At 43.3% G+C, this 11,611-nt stretch overlaps 1 non-coding gene across 1 annotated transcript; it reads right to left on the minus strand.

The window, feature by feature from the left end:
- Positions 1–11,243: 11,243 nt before the first annotated feature.
- trnan-guu (transfer RNA asparagine (anticodon GUU)) lies at positions 11,244–11,317 on the minus strand. Its single transcript has one exon. It is a non-coding gene; the product is annotated as a tRNA-Asn (tRNA).
- Between the last annotated feature and the right edge of the window lie 294 nt (positions 11,318–11,611).

The following is an 11,611-nucleotide window of genomic DNA, read 5'->3' on the forward strand; positions in this document are numbered from 1 at the left end:
TTCCTAAACAAAATTATGAACTTTCAGCTGATCCCTATATTCTGCATCTTCTTTGCCAACTCTATGGTTCCTGTCTTTACTTAACTCCTTCGTAACTTAAGCTTTGCAGATGTCAAGAGAATGTTTGCGAATGTTCTTATTGCACAATACAAGCAGATATATCAGAAACCCTGACTATCTCAGGTGCTTGTATTTCTGTGCGCCAACTTTGAAAAAACAATCAACACTTAGTATCTCCACAGCCTTATGACTTGGTGTGACGTTGTGTGTCATCCACAGCGAATAAAGTGTACTTAGGACTGTGCTCACAGTTGATGAATGCTATCTTGAGTACACTTTATTCAATGTTTCCAGAGGATCTAGCACCCGGTGTAGGAACATTTCCTTGGCACTACAGTGGGCACAAATTATTTTTCTGGTGTCATCCACAAAACAATGTAACATAACTGTGCTCTGTTTTGTGTAAAGTATAGAAAAGTTTGGAAAGTGTATGTTGAGGGTACAAATGTTAGATACGTGTTCATACATTCGGGGAGGAATGTAAGTTATTTTAAACAGATCATTTGATATATTAATAGGAATTTAAACAGACCCTTTACTATGAACACAGAGCTTTCATGCAGGATGACTGTGCTTGTCTTTATGACTTTGTGTTTGTCTTTATAATGACTTTGCTTTCTTACCACAGTCTCGTGTGGGAACAAAGAGTGAGGATCTGTACAGTAACACCTCCCCGATGACTTTATATGGCAACTTGGCAAAGTGGGTTAACAGCTTTATACCTACTGTCTCATGAACCTAATTCCAAACAGAATGAACCTTTTGTCAGCTTTGTGTTTCTTATTTTCAAAGGCACATGAGCAGAGCGCTAAAAGAACGTGCTCTTGTTACTCTGTGGTTTATTTGTCACATGAATGCACAGCACAAGTACACAGGAAGCGGTCCTCCCTGTGCAGTGCAGAGTATGAAGGGAAGTTCAGCTTGTCAGTCAGCCTTCCTGCCTGAGAACTATTGGTCAAAGCTTCTACCTCTGTTGCTAAGACAGAAAGCGGAGCTTTAACTCAAACACCTAAACAACGTTTACCCTTCCAGCTCTGGAGGCTGACAGCTACAAAAGGAACTTCTCATGCACTGCCTGACAATGTCCTGTTTTTCCCAACACTGTGGCACCATTACCAGAATTGTCTCACATTCAGCAGGCCAGCAGATGTCCTGTGCTTGGAATGGCTGCATCTGAATCGCCAGCCCACAGAACACTCTGCACGGCTTCACACGTGATGCACATGTTGCACAGCATGTAGGTGCACAACACACAGCTGTGCAGCCCTTTAAAGCAAACCGCTGTGGTATAACTGAAAGGTGAGAGGGTAGGTGTTTTAGAGAGTCGCTGTGGTGGAAGGCAGGGGTATTTAACAGCTCTGGAGTGCCTTTTGTTGTGACAAATTCTGATGAGCATTATGTAGTTTTAAAAAGATTACTCATTTACATTTTGATCATAAATTTACATGGGATTATGTACAGCAATATACATATAGCTGACTCTACTACGTTTGAACCTTGTCGGCATGAATAAAGTGTGTCTTATTTATTTTGTAGAGTGCTCAGTGTCCACCAGAATATATGCCCAGAAAAACATGCTAAATTAATGGTAAATGTAAAGTACAGACTTTTAACTGGTTATGAATCAGTATAAGTTCCCTTAGGCAAACATGTTGTATCATTTTCTTTCATTTTCACTAAACAAAGAGAAACGTTTACATATCATCTTAAATTACAATAACATGAAGTTTTGCAAAATAAATGAATAATAAGGTTGCCGGGCCCTGCTGGAGGCCTTGTTACAAATAGGAGTCACAGGCTCCTGTTTGTGGACATGCTGCATGAAGCCCTAAGGCTCTTGAGCCCTTGCTTTAGTTCTTGTGGGTTTTGCTGGAGGGCAATGTGGAGCTGAGGGTTGCTGTCAATCCAGCCAGGCATCTGATTGAAAACAAGTGCTCCTTCAAGCCTCAGCACAGTACCACGGTACAACGACAACAAAGATAACAGTAACTTACAATAATGTTAGTAACAATAGAGCCCTCAAGCCACAATGCCCTTACATTTTTTATTTTAGCTAACACCAAGATTAGGGTAACAGTAGCTTGTTTGGCTACTGAAATGGTCAGAATAAAGTTGGTGGAATTAGGGAGCAAAAAAGGCTAATTTCTGCATAATGGATTAACACAGCAGTCGAGGGAATTAAAGAGAACATTGAAAGTAAAAATTGCTAAAAACCAGGAAAGTGGCTATGAAAACTACCTCCTCCAAGTTCCACTTTTACCAAACATAAACAAGGAAGGTGTTTGAGTTTATTTTTATGAACAATTTCTGAATAATGTAGTCAATCTATGGGCATGCAGGGTATAAAAAGCCCAGTTCTCAACAAAATACGTAATTAAAACCACAGCCTGAAGAACTGAAAACACAAGGACAAAGTCAGCTAGAAGCGAAGGGTGCAGAGTGAAGTAGGAAGTGAGAGCGTGTGCTCATTCGGAGGGGAGGGTGGCAAAGGAGGAGGTTAGTCATTTGTGCTCTGCAGGCTCAGACCGGTTTGGACTGCTTTCTTCTGGCACTGTGCCACCACAGGGTTAGCTAGCGTCACTTTTGCCCCTTACAGGTGGGCTGACCCCATGCCATACCCCAGGCCAGACCAGCTGCCAGCCATCATCGGCAGCCAGGCTTTGGGATGTTTGGGGCCCTGTTCTGTGGGAGCAGCAGGATTGCCCCATACACACATTTCCTACCACCTAAGTCATTTCATTGTGGCTCAGTTCTCTCCCAACATAAGTTCAACCTCTGTTCTACAGCTTCTACACCCACATGGTTAGCACAGCTTTAATGGTACACAGGGCCTCTGTGTGTTACTCAGTGTATGGAGTGGCATAGGTTTTACATTGTTTAGAATCACATTGTTGGCTCCTTGGGCTGGAAGATGTCCTGAATCCATCAGAAGCCTGCCACAGGGATCCACAATGTTGAGATTTTGTGGAACTTCACAGCAGATGCTCCCAGCAGGGTTCACTCCCTTGACCCTCAGTGCTGCTCCATGCAGCAATGGCAGCTTTTCGATCGCCCCGGAGAGATACTCTGCGGTGGAGGCCATGCAGACAAGGACACAACCAGCAGCCAAGGCCACTGAACAAGAGCCCTTCTGCGCTGTGCAGAGAAACACCAGGTCCAGATCCTTTGGATGTTTCTTCAGCTCGAAGCTGTTCTGTTTGTCTGAACTTTGTTTGCAGGGATGAGGAAAGAGGATCCCAAGAGGGAGCTTTATACAGCTGTTCAGCACAAATATTTCTTGGAAAAAGAGTGAAGGGGCTGGGGGAGCTGCCTTTGGGTTTGGGAGTGGTGTTTCTCTTTGAAAAGCCAGATGTGAAAAAGGGAATAAACAAATGGCAACTTGGTTATTTCTGCCCCCTTTAGTATTTTTGCTGTTTTGTACAGTAAACAGCTTTAACAGAATATAATACTGCAGTTGTCAAAGGGAAACCAAAGGCAGTTTCAGTGCTGTTTGAATTAAAAAGTATTTTGATGAATGTAGGATTTAAATTAATTTAGGCTTTGTTTACACTTTCCCAATATTATTGTATTTTTCATGTTAAATACACATAGTGAAATACTATACTCACACACACACACACATTTTCAGAACCGCTTGTCCCATACGGGGTCACGGGGAACCGGAGCCTACCCGGTAACACAGGGCGTAAGGCCAGAGGGGGAAGGGATACACACCCAGGACGGGACGCCAGTCCGTCGCAAAGCACCCCAAGCGGGACTCGAACCCTAGACCCACTGAAGAGCAGGACCAGGTCCAACCCACTGCGCCACTGCACCCCCAAATACTATACTCATATATAGTAAATCATGATCAACACTTTATTAAGTTCTAAGAATATTCTTTAATGCTAAATGTACTGCTTCATCTGTTGCTATCAATGTAAAAAGCAGAAACAAGCTTACATATCAGTGTAGAAAACAGCTATACATATTAGATATCAACATATTCATTATGAACTATGTGTGAGAAATTGACTAGGAAGGCTTTCCAAAAATAAATGTCAGGCTGGATCAGGCAATGGAAAATCTAAGTGTTCATTTGAGAGGTGGATATTTCCCAACTGTGGCTGGCTCCCCAGGTGTTTTTGACTAGCTGTAATAAGTATATGGTACATGAAAAGCAGACACAATTTCCAGTCTGGGGGTTGCAAAAAAGCAACTGACTTACCGTTTGATTTATTTATTTATCTCAACACCATGTAGTTTTATGTTACAACAAACTAATATAAGAGAAGAGGACTCCATCACAGCAAAGGTCCGATCTGTATTTGAAAATGGATGATGAATCAATTCAGTGCCAGGAAGTTTAAGAGAAAAGCTGGACCCTTCTAGAAGATGGGGCAGCTTGTAGTATAATAGTTGGAGCTACTACTTTTGAGACTAGAGGTTGTAAGTTCAAATCCCACCTCCAGCTGTAGTACCCTTGAGCAAGGTACTTGCCCTGAAATGCTCCAGTAAAATTGCCCACCTTATTAATTGGGTAAATATCACTTTGGAGAAAAGAGTCAGCTATACGGACAGAAGAAAGTAAGTTTATAAGAAAAGGATCCTGGGGTAATGCTGATCTATACCATATAAAGGTACTCTCTGTGTGGAATTCAGCACTGTCGCTGTGCATCTTACCCTAAGTCCATCCCACCTCCTCCCTCAATTCAGAGAACTTTTCCCACAAACACAGTTTCACAAACAAAAAGGAGTGTGTAGCTACATCAGCTGGCAGTGTGATGAAGTGAAACTGAACTCCTGCACTGTGATGTAAGATAAGACTATATTCAGTCATGTCCTGACAGCGTTCTTGTTTTCAAATGCAACCAAACTGGCCGACATATGCCTCCCAAGGGGAAAATGAAAGTCCCCTTATAACCGATAAAAGAGATAACAGTATAATTCTCATCTCTTGTGGATGAAAGAGCTAAACGGACCATGTTTAAGTTTTGTGTTTATGCAAACCAACACAGGAAAATGAAGTAAATTCATGGTTATGGTGTGAATCACTGACTTAGTAGGTTAAGGGTCATGAATGTGTTCTAGTGAGGATTTCAGCCAAATGGAAGTCTTCTTCTTCTGACTTGAATGGCAAAGAATATGAAAATATACTCTGTAATCCTCTGAGTGGATTTAACACTCTGTACCGCAAAACTCTGGGAGAACATATGTTCTTTGTGTTTGAACACATGACATGTCATCTCCCATGATCTCTTATGTAAGCTTAAGAATCACCTGTCTGTCCCTGGCTTCGTGTTCCCGGAATTCCAACCCCAGACCCTTCTGGAAGACGAGATTTGACGGTGTGCTTGGCGCAAAGTTCAGCCAGTCCATTTGCTGGGTGACTCAGTAAGAGAGGGAACTTGGAAGTGCCTGCAGAATCGGTGCGCGCCGGTTCAGACCAGTTCCCAGCTCCCCTTCGCAGACATGTAAATACGCGGGTGGACTCCAGCCAGGATTAGTCAACCTTCTGTCTTGAGAGGGAGGGAGGGCCAAGGCCACGCCCACGTAGACTAACAGCTTCGCTGGGCCCGTGCAGCGGAGCTTCCGAAAGGGCTGTGGGCTCAGGGCCCTTGTGTCCACGGCGCTCAGAGCAAAGGAGGGAAGACGCAAACAGGCGAGAATTATAGCTGAAGCAGCATGTCCTAGGTGGGATGCTGAGGGTGTGGCTCAGTAGCCTCAATAAAGAACCTCAAGGCATGACTTAAGGCTGAGTTTAATCAGGGTAAATAAACAGTACAGAACTTTTTATTTTGCGAAATCAGCACAAATAGTTTAACCTGTAATGCTCAGTGAAGAGAGCCAGAGCTTTGCTCCACTGCCTTTTTTTAGAGCTGCTAAGAACTGCTTTCTGAATGCATTGAAATGCTACATGACTGCCTCTACAGCTGTTAATTTTCCTCCAAAACAGCTTATAATGATTTACCCCTTTATATACCAGGGTCGTTTTTACAGAAGTAATTCAGGATCCACACATTGCTCAAGGGCATTACAGCAGGAGGCAGGGCTTGAACCTGGATTCCCAACATAGCACTAAAATACACTACGCCCCCCAACTGAGCTATAACTGTGTTTTATCTGCAGCACTCACAGTTACACTTCACACTCAGCAGGGTAATAATTTGTCAGGTACTGAAGAACCAAAGAATATTAGCAATAAAATTCCGCAGAGCTACACATACCCCTGTCTTCCTTGAGCACTGAGAAGAATGACCTCCTTGTTATCCCTATGCAACAAAGAATCTTGTCAGAGATGTTATCAGTAGATAAGGTGAAAAACAGATGTTTTTTTCTGCAGACTACTTTTTACTTTCACATTCACATTTCTAACACAAGTTTTGCCAAGACATTGGCATATAATGACACAACAGGGCAACACAGTGGCGTAGCAGGACGCCCCTGACTCCTCTCACCACCTGAGGTGTGTGTTTGGAAGTGGGTTTGAGTCTGGCTCAGTTTGTGTGGAGTTTACATGCTCTCTCCAAGTTTGCATGGGTTTCTTTCAGGTGCTCTGGTTTCCTCTCACGGTCCAAAGACATGGGTTTTAGTTGAAGCTGTGACTCTAAATTGCCAATATGTGTGATTGCCCTCTGATAGACTGGCATCCCATCCACAGTATACCCAATGGTGTGACCTTGCACCGTGCAAATGGGAAAAACAGACACAAAACAAATATTGCCTTGCACAAAGGCATCAGCTAAACAAACAATAAACAAACAAATACAAATAACAAGGTAAAATGTTTATAAGCAAAAACCCTTCCTTGATGCCCTTGAGTAAACCATTTCATGTGCGCAATACAGTTAAGATATCCAGTAATATACTGTACTAAGTAACTTAAGAGGTGTATTTACGTCCTGCATATTCCCAAAACTGGCATGCCTTATGTACTGTATATTTACCGACTGATGTCCTGATTACACATGTAACCCTGACCCAAGTATATAACCATATGTTGATCTTAGCATTTCATGTTGGTGAAGCCTGTGTGTCAGTTACTTAAATCTTCTTTGGGAGTTTTTTCCTGATTTTTAAACAGAGCTTTGTGTAAATGCCTGTGTTCAGTAAAGCTGGTATTTTTATGCGCAGTATATTGATTACATTTCTTTAGCCATTACATTTACACTTACACACACACACACACACACACACACACACACACACACACACACACACACACACATCATCATCATCTGAGACCACGTGTCCCAGGCAGGGTTGCGGCAAACCGGAGCCTAACCTGGCAACACAGGGCGCAAGGTTCGAGGGGGAGGGGACACACCCAGGATGGGACGCCAATCTGTCACAAGGCACCCCAAGCGGGACTCGAACCCCAGACCTACCAGAGAGCAGGACCTGGTCAGACCCTCTTTAGCAAGTATTAAACCTTAAACTGTGTTTCCGCTTGACTCAGATTTTGCGCTTGAAGCATAAATCTGCCCATATGGAGGACAAGTTTGGGCTTGCTAGTGTGACTGAGTCAGAACAGGGAAATAACATGCCTGTGCTCATAGAGGAGGGTGCGGGAGCCAAAGTGGGGGGTGATTTCCAAAGTTCCTGAATGGTGCAATAGAAAGAGGGGGTTTTCTTTCTACGCTACATCTGATTAATTCATACAGTCTGAATGCTTTCTGTAATTCCATCAGTCAGCAGTGAACATTTCCAGCAGTTTGCCTTTTAAAAAGAGACACGCAAGTGTTCGCGGGGAGGCAGAACACGCACAGGGTGTGGAGTAATGCCAGTCGAGGGACTCTGGAGATAAAAGGAAAAAAATGCGATCAAAACAGCTTCAACATGGGATGAGGGACTCTTTTCCCCACCCCACTCTCCTTGTCTCGCTCTCTGAGTGGCTCCATTTATGTGGAGTTTAACATTGAGATATGATTGGTATCTGTTTACTACATTCTTCTGCACACTGCGCCCTCTCTAGCAGCGCACATGCCTCAATCACGATTAGCGCTCAGCTGTCGGGGCTTCGGCAGCGCTCTGGGATCACTGGTCCTTCTTGCTGGAGCTGTTCTCGAAAACATAAGCAATTAATGGGGTGTGCATAATTTAAAAAAGTACAAGACTGAGGAGGTCTGACGAGGTCTCTGCAGATCAGATATGTCTCGCTGATAAAATAACAGCAGAAAAAACACCACATAGGTAGGAAGAAATCATAACTAAATCAAATCCAATTCAGCCAAAAATCTGCATGTGTTTTCCATCAGGGAACCGCATGAATATGTTTTGCGACATGTCCCGATGTTTCTGTTGTGTCTATTCTGTATACAAGCACCTATGGCAAAACACCTCTGGACCCAGACTATGAAAACATCACACAAGACTTTGCTCCATTTTCCCTGTACCTGTTGTGTCCTCAGGTGCCCCCTCTTGTTGGTTTTCAAAGGCTTGGCAATTATGGCTCTGAACTTTAATATGGCTACTGCGGAAAACAGATTTATTTGTGGAAAGGCCAGCTCTGCCACTTAGAGTACAGGTCTGATTCTGGGGCCGACGGTTCACTGGGGTGCGCGGGGTCGAGGCCTGGGGTTCGGGGGAGGGTGGCTGTAAAGACTGCAGTGTCACAAGGCAAATAGTCAACATAGCTCCCTGTTTAGCCAGTTCCCCTCCCCCACTGCCACATGTAATTCCCAGACCCCCTTAGCTTTCTATTTATCCTTGTGCTTAGGTGGAGCCAGGACAAAAAGGGGTCTGCTGAGTCAGAGACAGACCCCAGCAATTATGACCTCTTCCCTAAATCGGAGCAGATATAGAAGAGATGTGTGAGCTGTTTACTCCCTGATATTGTATTTCTTTGCTTCGCTGGAGCATTTTCATGCTAACGAACTTTGTTTGTCACAGGAGTCTGGCTGAGGGAAATGCATCATTTGCAAATCTGCTCGAGGTAATAATATCTGAAACGTGGACTTTCTACATTATTCCTGACAATATGGAGGGAATCCTAAAAATCACACTGGCCCTTCAAACTCAAAGTCAATTTTATTTTTACTTCCACATTATATTTAGAATGGAATGAAACAGCGGTTCTCCTGCACCACGGTGTGACATAGAGGACAACATATACAACATACACTATTACTACTGCAGTACAATTTACTGTAACTAACTACTGAACTAAAAACACTATGGAATAAAGTGCAGTGGTGTGGTCGGTACCATAAATAGAAACGTAAACAGATTTAAAAGTGGCAGTGCAAAAAAAGTGAGTTTTTTGTGCAATAATTGTTTGGAAAGAGGGTTAGTGTGACCTATGGGTCGGTGTGGAATGTACTAAAGAAATACAGCAGTTATACTTGTGAGGACAGTGAGGTTCTTAGCAGGGACTGTCAGGGACCTGAGAGGACAATCTCTGCAGACCGTATGAAAGGACACATGTCGATTGCTCCTCGAAAGAGAGAGAAGCAGTTCCGCTCCTCAGTCCCTGATCGGCCATCTCATGTGAGAGCGCACATGGTCCCGGTATTTTCCTTTTCGGCCTTATATTTCTGCTTGGATTTATGCCACTGACACCACACACACCAAACAACCACCTGAGCGTCCAGACTCCCCTACAACTGACATGCACGCACGCACACACACACACACACACACACACAGAAAAACATGTCACACACAGTACTTTTGACAAGGGGTCGCATCTGTCATTTGCAATCAGGACGAAAAGGACAACTAACAGTCAAAATTTCATATTAACTGTTTAAAATTATTAGAACAAGAAGCAGTTTTAATCTGCTTTGTAACTGCCTCGGTTCAAATATGTTTTTGTGACGTGTGTGTTGAGAGAGGTACCCTCCTTGAGACTTACACCAAAATTACACTCTTTACACACCACTGTATACACATTTACGTATTTATTGAACAGACACGGTGAAAAGGAGCTGAAGATATTTGACAGAGCCCATTTCAGCATATATTTGAGAGTGAAACACACATATTTGGCTACTCCTCTCTCGGTGTGGTGTTTTTATTTGCTCCAATCTTCTGCATCCTACTTTCTTTGTGCACAGACCTTCACAAAACTGAGTGTTTTGCTTCAGGTACAAAACACCTACTTTCTTGTGCAAAAGCAGCTATTGCACGTCAGCAAAATTAAGACTGAGGGAATTTTTTACAACGGATGAAGTTTTATGAAATATGCCTCTTAGAAGTTAGAAAAATTACGTACGACAAACAACGTACTGTGTACGGAGGAATAATGAAGCATTTATAAAGAGTGGTGTCTGAGCAGTCATCGTAACAGAGGAGGCTATAGCCCAATTTACAACAGAAGGAGAAGCGGAGTCAGGGTCAGACTGACGCGGGGTTACAGGGAGAAACGTACACGCTGTTCTACTCTGTTTTTCTACTCTGTTTTCCTACTCTGTTTTCGCACTCAGCCCAGCGCTCCTGGGTGTGAGAGGAACGGCCCCGTACGTGAACTCTGCTGCCACACTCCACATCTCACGTACAGCGGCGCCCCCGCGTGGTGCAATCGGGCAGTGACACGGACGGGCAGCACGGATCGCACTTCCGAGCGATTTGCCGCCTTTTACCGCCGCCTGTCGTTTCGCACGTGACAGTACAGCAATAGGTCAATGTGACAGACACTGTGCTCTGTCACGTATGCAGTATTAATCTCGGGAAAGAAATAATCGGCTCAGCCACGCCTCCTGTAGACTGATCTTATCGAACCCACCAATCAAGTCCACATTATTTGGCCTCCATCAAACTGTGCGGTTCATGCAGAGTTGATGAAGAAAGCAGCAAATCACTGTTTCGAACTTGTAATCTGAATTTGCAAATCGCCAAGATGTGAAATTTCCCCATAGTTAACGTCAATGGAAAATTAAGTGTTTCGGTCTGCTACTTCACTTGTCGGTAAAATCAGTTTAGTCTTTTGGTGTCTTTCCGCAGTGGACGCTGTTAGTCGTGTTGTTTTAGACAAGCTGTATTATTTAAACGAGTAGCAATAATAAAAGAGTATTGAAACGTCAGTCTAGATAACCGCAATTAAGCCATCCCTATGGGGTTACCAAATTTTCATTCATTAATTCAATCATTCATTCATTCATTCATTGAAATACCGGGTATAGTTCTTAAGACAGGTGCTGAAATTGGATAAAAAAAATGTCTTAACTAGCAGGGGGGCAACAACCTGAACAAAATCAGGAAGTCGTCCCTGGGTGGGCTCGAACCACCAACCTTTCGGTTAACAGCCGAACGCGCTAACCGATTGCGCCACAGAGACTCCTGTGCCTTGTTGGATAACACACAACTCTTTTAACTGCGAGGCCCTTCTGTAACGAATGTTTGTTAAGAGCGTTGGAAATATTTTGTCTCTTTTACTAGAATAGCGGTTTTTATGGAGGTAGAGAGCTGATGAAGAAATCTATACAATTTTACAGACTGAATATTACTCCCATTCATGATGGTCACGATATTCTTAAGAAAGAAATGATATTAGTCCTTAGTCTTATTATTGGAGCATGTATGTCGTTACAGTTTTCCCAGTAATCAACATTAGTTTCTCTTTCTTTAAAAC

This window comes from Scleropages formosus, chromosome 9, assembly GCF_900964775.1.
Source record: "Scleropages formosus chromosome 9, fSclFor1.1, whole genome shotgun sequence".
NCBI lineage: Eukaryota > Metazoa > Chordata > Actinopteri > Osteoglossiformes > Osteoglossidae > Scleropages > Scleropages formosus.